The sequence below is a fragment of the Oncorhynchus mykiss genome, chromosome 5, assembly GCF_013265735.2.
Source record: "Oncorhynchus mykiss isolate Arlee chromosome 5, USDA_OmykA_1.1, whole genome shotgun sequence".
Taxonomy (NCBI): domain Eukaryota; kingdom Metazoa; phylum Chordata; class Actinopteri; order Salmoniformes; family Salmonidae; genus Oncorhynchus; species Oncorhynchus mykiss.
The window spans coordinates 2,812,730-2,827,130 of record NC_048569.1 but is presented as its reverse complement, the minus strand read 5'-3'; the positions used below and the strand labels follow the sequence as shown (position 1 = coordinate 2,827,130).

Below are 14,401 nucleotides of genomic sequence, written 5' to 3'. Positions count from 1 at the left end.
TACATAACTAAATGCTTGTGTTTCTACAGTACAGTAATACATAACTAAATGCTTGTGTTTCTACAGTACAGTAATACATAACTAAATGCTTGTGTTTCTACAGTAGAGTGATACATAACTAAATGCTTGTGTTTCTACAGTAGAGTGATACATAACTAAATGCTTGTGTTTCTACAGCACAGTAATACATAACTAAATGCTTGTGTTCCTACAGTAGAGTAATACATAACTAAATGCTTGTGTTTCTACAGTACAGTAATACATAACTAAATGCTTGTGTTTCTACAGTGCAGTAATACATAACTAAATGCTTGTGTTCCTACAGTAGAGTAATACATAACTAAATGCTTGTGTTTCTACAGTAGAGTAATACATAACTAAATGCTTGTGTTTCTAGCTCCAACAGTAATACATAACTAAATGCTTGTGTTTCTAGCTCCAACAGTAATACATAACTAAATGCTTGTGTTCCTAGCAGTGCAGTAATACATAACTAAATGCTTGTGTTTCTACAGTAGAGTAATACATAACTAAATGCTTGTGTTTCTACAGTAGAGTAATACATAACTAAATGCTTGTGTTTCTACAGCACAGTAATACATAACTAAATGCTTGTGTTTCTACAGTACAGTAATACATAACTAAATGCTTGTGTTCCTACAGTACAGTAATACATAACTAAATGCTTGTGTTTCTACAGTAGAGTGATACATAACTAAATGCTTGTGTTTCTACAGTACAGTAATACATAACTAAATGCTTGTGTTCCTAGCAGTGCAGTAATACATAACTAAATGCTTGTGTTTCTACAGTACAGTAATACATAACTAAATGCTTGTGTTCCTACAGTACAGTAATACATAACTAAATGCTTGTGTTTCTACAGTAGAGTGATACATAACTAAATGCTTGTGTTTCTACAGTACAGTAATACATAACTAAATGCTTGTGTTCCTAGCAGTGCAGTAATACATAACTAAATGCTTGTGTTCCTAGCAGTGCAGTAATACATAACTAAATGCTTGTGTTTCTACAGTAGAGTAATACATAACTAAATGATTGTGTTCCTAGCAGTGCAGTAGTATCTAACAAATCACAACAAGTCAAATAAATATAAAAAGTAAAATAATGGAATAGGAAACATAGAAATATTAGAACGAGCAATGTCAGAGTCCAAAGTATATATATATATATATACACACACTACCGTTCAAAAGTTTGGGGTCACTTAGAAATGTCCTTGATTTGGAAAGAAAAGCACATTTTTTCCATTAAAACAACATCAATTGATCAGAAATACAGAGTTATACTGATAGAAGGGTTAGAGGTATACTGATAGAAGGGTTAGAGGTATACTGATAGAAGGGTTAGAGGTATACTGATAGAAGGGTTAGAGGTATACTGATAGAAGGGTTAGAGTTATACTGATAGAAGGGTTAGTTATACTGATAGAAGGGTTAGAGTTATACTGATAGAAGGGTTAGAGTTATACTGATAGAAGGGTTAGAGGTATACTGATAGAAGGGTTAGAGTTATACTGATAGAAGGGTTAGAGGTATACTGATAGAAGGGTTAGAGTTATACTGATAGAAGGGTTAGAGTTATACTGATAGAAGGGTTAGTTATACTGATAGAAGGGTTAGAGTTATACTGATAGAAGGGTTAGCGTTATACTGATAGAAGGGTTAGTTATACTGATAGAAGGGTTAGAGGTATACTGATAGAAGGGTTAGAGTTATACTGATAGAAGGGTTAGAGTGATACTGATAGAAGGGTTAGAGTTATACTGATAGAAGGGTTAGAGTTATACTGATAGAAGGGTTAGAGTTATACTGATAGAAGGGTTAGAGGTATACTGAAAGAAGGGTTAGAGGTATACTGATAGAAGGGTTAAAGGTATACTGATAGAAGGGTTAGAGTTATACTGATAGAAGGGTTAGAGTTATACTGATAGAAGGGTTAGAGTTATACTGATAGAAGGGTTAGAGTTATACTGATAGAAGGGTTAGAGGTATACTGATAGAAGGGTTAAAGGTATACTGATAGAAGGGTTAGAGTTATACTGATAGAAGGGTTAGAGTTATATTGATAGAAGGGTTAGAGTTAAACTGATAGAAGGGTTAGAGTTATACTGATAGAAGGGTTAGAGTTATACTGATAGAAGGGTTAGAGTTATACTGATAGAAGGGTTAGAGGTATACTGATAGAAGGGTTAAAGGTATACTGATAGAAGGGTTAGAGTTATACTGATAGAAGGGTTAGAGTTATATTGATAGAAGGGTTAGAGTTATACTGATAGAAGGGTTAGAGTTATACTGATAGAAGGGTTAGAGTTATACTGATAGAAGGGTTAGAGTTATACTGATAGAAGGGTTAGAGTGATACTGATAGAAGGGTTAGAGGTATACTGATAGAAGGGTTAGAGTTATACTGATAGAAGGGTTAGAGTTATACTGATAGAAGGGTTAGAGTGATACTGATAGAAGGGTTAGAGTTATACTGATAGAAGGGTTAGAGTTATACTGATAGAAGGGTTAGAGTTATACTGATAGAAGTGTTAGAGGTATACTGATAGAAGGGTTAGAGGTATACTGATAGAAGGGTTAGAGGTATACTGATAGAAGGGTTAGAGTTATACTGATAGAAGGGTTAGAGTTATACTGACAGAAAGGTTGGAGTTATACTGATAGAAGGGTTCGAGTTATACTGATAGAAGGGTTAGAGTTATACTGATAGAAGGGTTAGAGTTATACTGATAGAAGGGTTAGAGTTATACTGATAGAAGGGTTAGAGGTATACTGATAGAAGGGTTAGAGTTATACTGATAGAAGGGTTAGAGTTATACTGATAGAAGGGTTAGAGTTATATTGATAGAAGAACAGACTTGCGTTGGCCAACAAACAAGAGCAAAGGACATTAGACCGGTGTAAATCTGTCCATTGGTCTGAGTCCAAATAATTGTTATTGTTCCAACCGTTGTGTCTTTGTTAAATGCAGAGAAGGTGAACAGATTATCTCTGCATGTATGGTTCCCACCGTGAAGCATGGAGGAGGAGGTATGAATGTGTGTGGGTGCTGCCCCTGGTCCAAATGAAAGTGAAATGGTGCGCAGAGGAAAGTTCTCAGATGCGTATCTCGTTTGTGCACATTTCGAAGCATCCCAGGATTGTTGAAAAACAAACACGGAAAAAATTATGCAAAAGATATTGAAAACAATGGCTCTGGTTTTGACCTGTAGCGAGTGCACATTCACATCTCATATATCCTGACTACAATAGTTTACAAGTTAATAAATACATACTGTGTTAATTCTGGCATGTTTACCATCCTACAATATCCACAACAGTGTCATAGATCGCAGGTTAACTAATGACGAATTGGTAGCTAAGTAGCTACACACTAATAATGTGTTGCTAATGTTGGCCATCTATATTGCAAACTAACACTAGATTTAGGTGTTTTTCTTTACTTGAAAAAAACTAGCTTGCTAGCTAGATTAATGTGATTCACATATAGCTAGCTGATAAGAACGTACTCAAGAGAATAACTTCTGAGAATGAACTCAGAGCATAATTAAGAATGAGAAATATCGTAAAAGTTACTCGGAGTATTTTTTATCCCAGTGTGTGGCATCAGAAAGTTGGGTCTTTGTTGTTATTGACCAGATGGTTGGGTCCTTGTATTTGTGATGTTGTTGCTTAACTACAATACTAATCAGTTAAATTAATACGATTCAGTTAGCTGATAATTATATAGTAAAATGTCTACTCTTGCTTTATGTAGCTGTCTTGCTTCATCCAGTTGTCTTGCTTCATCTGTATTGGTTGAATATTTTTTTAAATGCAGTATCCCATCTAGAGCAGCAGCTTTCAAGGGTCGGGACACTAACCCAGACGCATAGAAGAAATCCCACTACGCCCTCCAACAAACAATCAAACAGGCAAAGCGTCGATACAGGACTAAGATAGAATCCTAATACATTGTCTCTGACGCTGGTCAGATGTCGCAGGGCAAAGGGAAACCCAGCCAAGTGCTGTCCAGTGACGCGAGCCTACCAGACGAGCTAAATAACTTCTATGCTTCAAGACAAGCAATACTGAACTATGCATGAGATCACCAGCTGTTCCGGAAGACCATGTGATCACGCTCTCTGTAGCCGATGTGAGTAAGACCTTTAAGCAGGTTAACTTTCACAAGGGCCAGACGGAATACCAGGATACATAATCAGACCATGCGCTAACCAGCTGGCAAGTGTCTTCTCTGACATGTTCAACCTCTCTCTGACCCCGTCTGTAATACCAACATATTTCAAGCAGACCACCATAGTCCATGTGCCCAAGAACACTAAGGTAAGCTGTCTAAATGACTATCACCCCATAGCACTCACATCTGCAGCCATGAAATTCTTTGAAAGGCAGGTCATGGCTCACATCCAAACCACCATCCCATAAACCCTGGACCCACTACAATTCGTACAAAGCCCCAACAGATCCACAGATGACACAATGTTTATAGCACTCCACACTGCCCTTTTCTACCTGGACAAAAGGAACACCTATGTGAGAATGCTGTTCATTGACTACAGCTCAGAATTCAACACCATAGTGCACTCAAAGCTTATCCCTAAGCTAAGGACCCTGGGACTAAACACTTACCGCCCCCAGGTGGTAGAGGTAGGCAACAACATATCTGCCATGATGACTCCTCCGCACGGAGGCCCCCAGGGTTGCATGCTTAGCCCCCTGCTTTAATCCCTGTTCACCCAGGACTGCATGGCCACGAACCAAAACTATAATCAAGTTTGCTGACGACAAGAGTCAGAGACCTAGCAGTGTGTTGCAAGGACAACAACCTCTCCATGAATATCAGCAAGACAAAGGAGCTGTTCGTGGACTACAGTATACGGAGAGATACGGAGGGCCTGCTAAATAGTTAGTTAAACAGTTAACCAATTGCTTCTTGGACTATCAGCATTGACCATTTTTGCACTAACTCTTTTGACTCATCACATGTACTGCTGTTACAGTCTATTATCTATCCTTTACCCCTACCTAAAGTATACTGCTGTTACTGTCTATTATATATCATTTACCCCTACCTACAGTATAATGCTGCTACTGTCTATTATCTATCCTTTACCCCTACCTACAGTATACTGCTGTTACTGTCTATTATATATCATTTACCCCTACCTACAGTATACTGCTGTTACTGTCTATTATCTATCCTTTACCCCTACCTACAGTATACTGTTGTTACTGTCTATTATCTATCCTTTACCCCTACCTACAGTATACTGCTGTTACTTTCTATTATCTATCCTTTACCCCTACCTACAGTATACTGCTGCTACTGTCTATTATCTATCCTTTACCCCTACCTACAGTATACTGCTGTTACTGTCTATTATCTATCCTTTACCCCTACCTACACTATACTGCTGTTACTGTCTATTATCTATCCTTTACCCCTACCTACAGTATACTGCTGCTACTTTATATTATCTATCCTTTACCCCTACCTACAGTATACTGCTGTTACTGTCTATTATCTATCCTTTACCCCTACCTACAGTATACTGCTGTTACTGTCTATTATCTATCCTTTACCCCTACCTACAGTATACTGCTGTTACTGTCTATTATCTATCCTTTACCCCTACCTACAGTATACTGCTGCTACTTTCTATTATCTATCCTTTACCCCTACCTACAGTATACTGCTGTTACTGTCTATTATCTATCCTTTACCCCTACCTACAGTATACTGCTGTTACTGTCTATTATCTATCCTTTACCCCTACCTACAGTCTACTGCTGTTACTGTCTATTATCTATCCTTTACCCCTACCTACAGTATACTGCTGTTACTGTCTATTATCTATCATTTACCCCTACCTACAGTATACTGCTGTTACTGTCTATTATCTATCCGTTACCCCTACCTACAGTATACTGCTGTTACTGTCTATTACCTATCCTTTACCCCTACCTACAGTATACTGCTGTTACTGTCTATTATCTATCCTTTACCCCTACCTACAGTATACTGCTGTTACTGTCTATTATCTATCCTTTACCCCTACCTACAGTATACTGCTGTTACTGTCTATTATCTATCCTTTACCCCTACCTACAGTATACTGCTGTTACTGTCTATTATCTATCCTTTACCCCTACCTACAGTATACTGCTGTTACTGTCTATTATCTATCCTTTACCCCTACCTACAGTATACTGCTGTTACTGTCTATTATCTATCCTTTACCCCTACCTACAGTATACTGCTGTTACTGTCTATTATCTATCCTTTACCCCTACCTACAGTATACTGCTGTTACTGTCTATTATCTATCCTTTACCCCTACCTACAGTATACTGCTGTTACTGTAACGGTGTTCTTCCTGTTAAGGAGAGGAGGACCTAAATGCAGCGTGGTTATGGTTGAACATCTTTAATAAAGATGATATCGTGAACACTATACAAAATAAGAAAACGTGGAAAAACCGAAACAATCCTAACTGGTGCAATACACATAGACAGGAAACAATCACCCACGAAATACCCAAAGAATATGGCTGCCTAAATATGGTTCCCAATCAGAGACAACGATAAACACCTGCCTCTGATTGAGAACCACTCAAGGCAACCATATACTTACCTAGAATACTACACTAAACACAACCCAATCAATCTACAAAACCCCTAGACAAGACAAACACATAATCACCCATGTCACACCCTGGCCTAACCACAATAATAAAGAAAACACAGAATACTAAGGCCAGGGCGTGACAGTTACTGTCAATTATCTGTCCTTTACCCCTACCTACAGTATACTGCTGTTACTGTCTATTATCTATCCTTTACCCCTACCTACAGTATACTGCTGTTATTGTATATTATCTATCCTTTACCCCTACCTACAGTATACTGCTGTTACTGTCTATTATTTATCCTTTACCCCTACCTACAGTATACTGCTGTTACTGTCTATTATCTATCCTTTACCCCTACCTACAGTATACTGCTGTTACTGTCCATTATCTATCCTGGCTATTTTGAGGCTGTAATCGAACCCACAAATGCTGATGCTCCTGATACTCAACTAACAGTTTTCAGTTCTGCTGAAATTAATGATTGCAAATGGGTTTGCAAAAGGGTTTTCTAGTGATCATTTAGCCTTTTAAAATGATAAACTTGGATTAGCTAACACAACGTGCCATTGGAATACAGGACTGATGGTTGCTGATAATGGGCCTCTGTACACCTATGAATATATTCCATAAAAAATCTGTAATTTCCAGCTACAATAGTCATTTACAACACTAACAATATCTACACTGTATTTCTGATCAATTTGATGTTATTTTAATGGACAAAATATTTGCTTTTCTTTCAAGAACAAGGACATTTCTCTAATTAGCTGCCAAAACAGAGACAGGTGACAATCTGTACAGCAGCACCATCTGTCTGTCACTGTGTTACCTCTAGTTACTGTGCCTTGCAAAAGTATCATCCCACTTGGCGTTTTTACTATTTTGTTTCATGGATGACTGGCTGACTGGCTGACTGACTGGCTGACTGGCTGACTGACTGTTACAATCACAGACATAGAGACAGACGGACTGACTGACGGACTGACTGACTGACTGACAGACTGACTGACTGGATGTTACAATCACAGAAATAGAGACAGACGGACTGACTGACTGACTGATTGACTGACTGACAGACTGACTGACTGGATGTTACAATCACAGAAATAGAGACAGACGGACTGACTGACTGACTGACTGACTGACTGACTGATTGACTGGATGTTACAATCACAGAAATAGAGGATGACTGGCTGACTGACTGACTGACTGTTACAATCACAGAAATAGAGGATGACTGGCTGACTGACTGTTACAATCACACATATAAATATGAACTTCATCAAACAAAACATGCATGTATTGTGTAACATGAACATGAAGATAATTCAAGGTTAGTGATTCATTTTATCTTTATTTCTGCTTTTTGTGAATGCTATAATTTACTGGAAAATGGCTGTGCTTATTGTGGTTTGGTGGAGAATAACATAATCGTTTGTGGTGCTTTCGCTGAAAAGCCTATTTGAAATCAGACACTTTGGTGGGATTAACAACAAGATTACCTTTAAAATGATATAAAACACATGTATGTTTTAGGAATTGTAATTATGAGAATTCTGTGGTTTGAATTTGGCTCCCTCTATTTTCACTGGTAGTTGTCATATCGATCCCGGTATTGGGATTGCCGCCATATCAAGTTAAATAAAGTCCACCTGTGTGCAATCTAAGTGATCTCAGTAAATATACACCTGTTCTGAAAGGACCCAGAGTCTGCAACACCACTAAGCAAGTGGCACCACCAAGCAAGCAGCATCATGAAGACCAAGGAGCTCTCCAAACAGGTCAGGGACAAAGTTGTGGAGAAGTACAGATCAGGGTTGGGTTATAAAAAAATATCAGAAACTTTTCACATCCCACGGGGCATCACTACATCTATTATTAAAAAATTGAAAGAATATGGCACCACAACAAACCTGCCAAGAGCGGGCCGCCCACCAAAACTCACGGACCAGGCATGGAGGGCATTAATCAAAGAGGCAACCAAGAGACCAAAGATAACCCTGAAGGAGCTGCAAAGCTCCACAGCGGAGATTGGAATATCTGTCCATAGGACCCCTTTAAGCCGTACACTCCACAGAGCTGGGCTTTATGGAAGAGTGGCCAGAAAAAAAGCCATTGCTTAAAGATAAAAAGAAGCAAACACATTTGGTGTTCGCCAAAAGGTATGTGGGAGACTCCCCAAACATATGGAAGAAGGTACTCTGATCAGATGAGACTGAAATGTAGCTTTTTGGCCATCAAGGAAAACGCTACATCTTGCGCAAACCCAACACCTCTCATCACCCAGAGAACACCATCCCCACAGTGAAGCATGGTGGTGGCAGCATCATGCTGTGGGGATGTTTTTCTTCGGCAGGGAATGGGGAACTGGTCAGAAGTGAAGGAATGATGGACAGCATTAAATACAGTGAAATTCTTGAGAGAAACCTGTTTCAATCTTCCAGAGATTTGAGACTGGGATGGAGTTCCACCTTCCAGCAGGACAATAACCCTAAGCATACTGCTAAAGCAACACTTGAGTGGTTTATGTGGAAATATTGAAATGTCTTGGAATGGCCTAGTCGAAGCCTAGACCTCAATCCAATTGAGAATATGTGTAATGACTTGCTGCAAAAGGTTGCTCTACAAAGTATTGACTTTGGGGGGGTGAATGTAGACTCAAGTTTTCAGTCTTTTGTATTATTTCTTGTTTGTTTCACAATAAAAAATATGTTGCATCTTCAAAGTGGTAGGCATGTTGTGTAAATGAAATGATACAAAGCCCCCAAAAATCCATTTTAATTCCAGGTTGTAAAGCAAAAAAATTGGAAAAATGCCAAGGGGGTGAATAATTTCGCAAGCCACTGTAGCTGCCAACACAGAGACAGGTGACAATCTGTACAGTAGCACCATCTGTTTGTCGCTGTGTTACCTCTAGTTAGCTGCCAACACAGAGGCAGACAGACAGACACACACACACTCCTAGCCTGGAGTACTCAGAAGCACCCTAGCAGTCTAAGCTCTCCCTTCCACCCTCCCTTCCTTGCTACTCCCCCCTCTCATCCGATATCTGTGTACGACCTTGTTTTTGTTTTATTTTTATTTAACCTTTATTTAACCAGGTAGGCCAGTTGAGAACACCTTTATTTAACCAGGTAGGCTAGTTGAGAACACCTTTATTTAACCAGGTAAGCCAGTTTAGAACAAGTTCTCATTTACAACTGAGACCTGGTCAAGATTAAGCAAAGCAGTGCAACACAAACAACAACACAGAGTTACACATGGAATAAACAAGTGTACAGTCAATAACACAATAGAAAAAAAGAAAGTCTGTATACAGTGTGTGCAAATGGCATGAGGAGGTAAAGCAATAAATAGGCCATAGTAGCAAGTAATTACAATTTAGCAGATTAACACTGGAGTGATACATGAGCAGATGATGATGTGCAAGTAGAAATGCTGGTGTGCAAAAGAGCAGAAAAGTACATAAAAACAATATGGGGATGAGGTAGATAGATTTACAGATGGACTATGTACAGCTGCAGCGATCGGTTAGCTGCTCAAATAGCTGATGTTTAAAGTTAGTGAAGAGAATATAAGTCTCCAGCTTCAGCGATTGTTGCAATTAGTTCCAGTCATTGGCAGCAGAGAACTGGAAGGAAATGCGGCCAAAGGAGGTGTTGGCTTTGGGGATGACCAGTGAGATATACCTGCTAAAACACGTGCTACGGGTGGGTGTTGTTATCGTGACCAGTGAGCTGAGATAAGGCAGAGCTTTATCTAGCATAGACTAATAGATGACCTGGAGCCAGTGGGTCTGGCGACGAATACATAGCGAGAGCCAGCCGACTACAGCATACAGTCGTGGCCAAAAGTTTTGAGAATGACACAAATAATAATTTTCACAAAGTCTGCTGCCTCAGTTTGTATGATGGCAATTTGCATATACTTCAGAATGTTATGAAGAGTGATCAGATGAATTGCAATTAATTGCAAAGTCCCTCTTTACCACACAAATGAACTCATTCCCCCAAAAACATAACCACTGCATTTCAGCTCTGCAACAAAAGGACATGTCAGTGATTCTCTCGTTAACACAGGTGTGAGTGTTGACGAGGACAAGGCTGGAAGCTTCAAAAGGAGGGTGGTGCTTGGGTTCATTGTTCTTCCTCTGTCAACCATGGTTACCTGCAAGGAAACACGTGCAATCATCATTACTTTGCACAAAAAGGGCTTCACAGGCAAAGATATTGTTGCCAGTAAGATTGCACCTAAATCAACCATTTATCAGATCATCAAGAACTTCAAGGAGAGCGGTTCAATTGTTGTGAAGAAGGCTTCAGGGCACCCAAGAAAGTCCAGCAAGCGTCAGGACCATCTCCTATAGTTGATTCAGCTGCGGGATCGGGGCACCACCAGTACAGAGCTTGCTCAGGAATGGCAGCAGGCAGGTGTGAGTGCATCTGCAGACACAGTGAGGCGAAGACTTTTGGAGGATGGCCTGGTGTCAAGAAGGGCAGCAAAGAAGCCACTTCTCTCCGGGAAAAACATCAGGGACGGATTCTGCAAAAGGTACAGGGATTGAACTGCTGAGGACTGGGGTAAAGTCATTGTCTCTGATGAATCCCCATTCCGATTGTTTGGGGCATCCGGAAAAAAGCTTGTCCGGAGAAGACAAGGTGAGCGCTACCATCAGTCCTGTGTCATGCCAACAGTAAATAATCCTGAGACCATTCATGTGTGGGGTTGCTTCTCAGCCAATGGAGTGGGCTCACTCGCAATTTTGCCTAAGGACACAGCCATAAATAAAGAATGGTACCAACACATCCTCCAAGAGCAACTTCTCCCAACCATCCAGGAACAGTTTGGTGACGAACAATGTCTTTTCCAGCATGATGGAGCACCTTGCCATAAGGCAAAATTGATAACTAAGTGGTTCGGGAAAAAAACATCAATATTTTGGGTCCATGGCCAGGAAACTCCCCAGACCTTAATCCCATTGAGAACGGACAATCCTCAAGAGGTGGGTGAACAAACAAAAACCCACAAATTCTGACAAACTCCAAGCATTGATTATGCAAGAATGGGCTGCCATCAGTCAGGATGTGGCCTAGAAGTTAATTGACAGCATGCCAGGGCAGATTGCAGAGGTCTTGACAAAGAAGGGTCAAAACTGACTCTGCATCAAATTCATGTAATTGTCAATAAAAGCCTTATGAAATGCTTGTAATTATACTTCAGTATTCCATAGTAACATCTGACAAAAATATCTGAAGACACTGAAGCAGCAAACTTTGTGGAAATTAACATGTATGTTATTCTGAAAACTTTCGGCCACAACTGTACAGGTTGCAGTGGTGGGTGGTATATGGGGCTTTGGTGACAAAACAGACGGCACTGTGATAGACTGCATCCAGTTTGCTGAGTAGAGTGTTGGAGGCTATTTTGTAAATGGCATCGCCTAAGTCGAGGATCGGTAGGATAGTCAGTTTTACTAGGGTATGTTTGGTGGCGTGAGTGAAGGAGTCTTTGTTGCAAAATAGAAAGACGATTATAGATTTTATTTTGGATTGGAGATGTTTAATATGAGTCTGGAAGGAGATTTTCTTGCACCCTTACAGTTAACTGGTCCAACGCAATGGCGACCTGCCTCTCTCTCGTTGCACTCCACAAGGAGACTGCCTGTTATGCGAATGCAGTAAGCCAAGGTAAGTTGCTAGCTAGCATTAAACTTATCTTACAAAAAAACAATCAATCATAATCACTAGTTAACTACACATGGTTGATGATATTACTAGATATTATCTAGCGTGTCCTGCGTTACATATAATCTGACTGAGCATACGAGCATACAAGTATCTAAGTATCTGACTGAGCGGTGGTAGGCAGAAGCAGGCGCATAAACATTCATTCAAACAGCACTTTCGGGCGTTTTGCCAGCAGCTCTTTGTTGTGCGTCAAACATTGCGCTGTTTATGACTTCAAGCCTATGAACTCCCGAGATGAGGCTGGTGTAACCGAAGTGAAATGGCGAGCTAGTTAGCGCGCGCTAATAACGTTTCAAACGTCACTCGCTCTGAGCCTTATAGTAGTTGTTCCCCTTGCTCTGCATGGGTAACGCTGCTTCGATGGTGGCTGTTGTCATTGTGTTGCTGGTTCGAGCCCAGGGAGGAGCGAGGAGAGGGACGGAAGCTATACTGTTACACTGGCAATACTAAAGTGCCTATAAGAACATCCGATAGTCAAAGGTTAATGAAATACAAATGGTATAGAGGGAAATAGTCCTATAATAACTACAACCTAAAACTTCTTACCTGGGAATATTGAAGACTCATGTTAAAAGTAACCACCAGCTTTCATATGTTCTCATGTTCTGAGCAAGGAACTGAAACGTTAGCTTTCTTACATAGCACATATTGCACTTTTACTTTCTTCTCCAACACTTTATTTTTGCATTATTTAAACCAAATTGAACATGTTTCATTATTTATTTGAGGCTAAATAGATTTTGTTGATGTATTATATTAAGTTAAAATAAGTGTTCATTCAGTATTGTTGTAATTGTCATTATCACAAATAAATAAATAAAAATCGTCCGATTAATCGGTATCGGCTTTTTTGGTCCTCCAATAATTGGTATCGGTATCTGCGTTGAAAAATCATTATCGGTCAACTTCTAGTCCAGAGTATTGATGCTAGTCGGGCGGGCGGGTGCGAGCAGCGAACGGTTGAAAAGCATGCATTTAGTTTTACTTGCATTTACTTGTGACAGAGGAGACAGTCCTCTGCTGCTCAGAGGGGAGGGAAGAGAGAGGAATGGAGGATGGGAGAGAGGAGGGCCTCTGAGGTCTCACTCAGCCTCCAAACCCCATAGTCAGGTGACAGAGAGCAGGCTCTGAGCTCTGAGAACACAATACACTATGTTCTGATCCAAACAGCGACCGAAGGACAGAACCAAAGAAGAAGGGACAACAACAACACTGACAACAACAACAACAATGACACTGACAACAACAACAACGACAACACTAACAACATCAACAATGACAACACTGACAACAACAACAATGACACTGACAACAACAACAACACTGACAGCAACAACAAAAACACTGACAACAACAACTGACAACAACAACACTGACAACACTGACACAAACAACACTGACAACAACAACAACACTGACAACAACAGTACTGACAGCAACAACAACAACAACACCAAAAACAACCCTGACAACACCAACACTGACAAAAACAACGCCGCTGATAACAACAACACCACTGACAACTACACTGACAAAAACAACAACACTGACAACAACAACAACACTGACAACAATAACAACACTGACAACACAAACAACAACAATGCTGCCAACAACAACAACAACAACAAACAACAAGAATGGTGCTGACAAGAAGAACAACACTAACAACAACAACACTGACAGCAACAACAAAAACACTGACAATAACAACAACTGACAAGAACAACACTGACAACAATAACACTGACAACACCGACACAAACAACACTGACAACAACAACAACACTGACAACAACAGTACTGACAGCAACAACAACAACACACCAACAACAACAATGACAACAAAACAACCCTGACAACACCAACACTGACACAAACAACACCGCTGATAACAACAACACCACTGACAACTACACTGACAAAAACAACAACACTGACAACAACAACAACACTGACAACAACAACAACACTGACAACAACACTGACAACACCA

At 40.0% G+C, this 14,401-nt stretch overlaps 1 protein-coding gene across 1 annotated transcript in view; it reads right to left on the bottom strand.

The window, feature by feature from the left end:
* Positions 1-14,401, bottom strand: part of LOC118964552 (ciliary neurotrophic factor receptor subunit alpha-like) — a 361,591-nt gene that overhangs the window by 190,158 nt on the left and 157,032 nt on the right. The gene's annotated exons all lie outside the window — the stretch shown is intronic.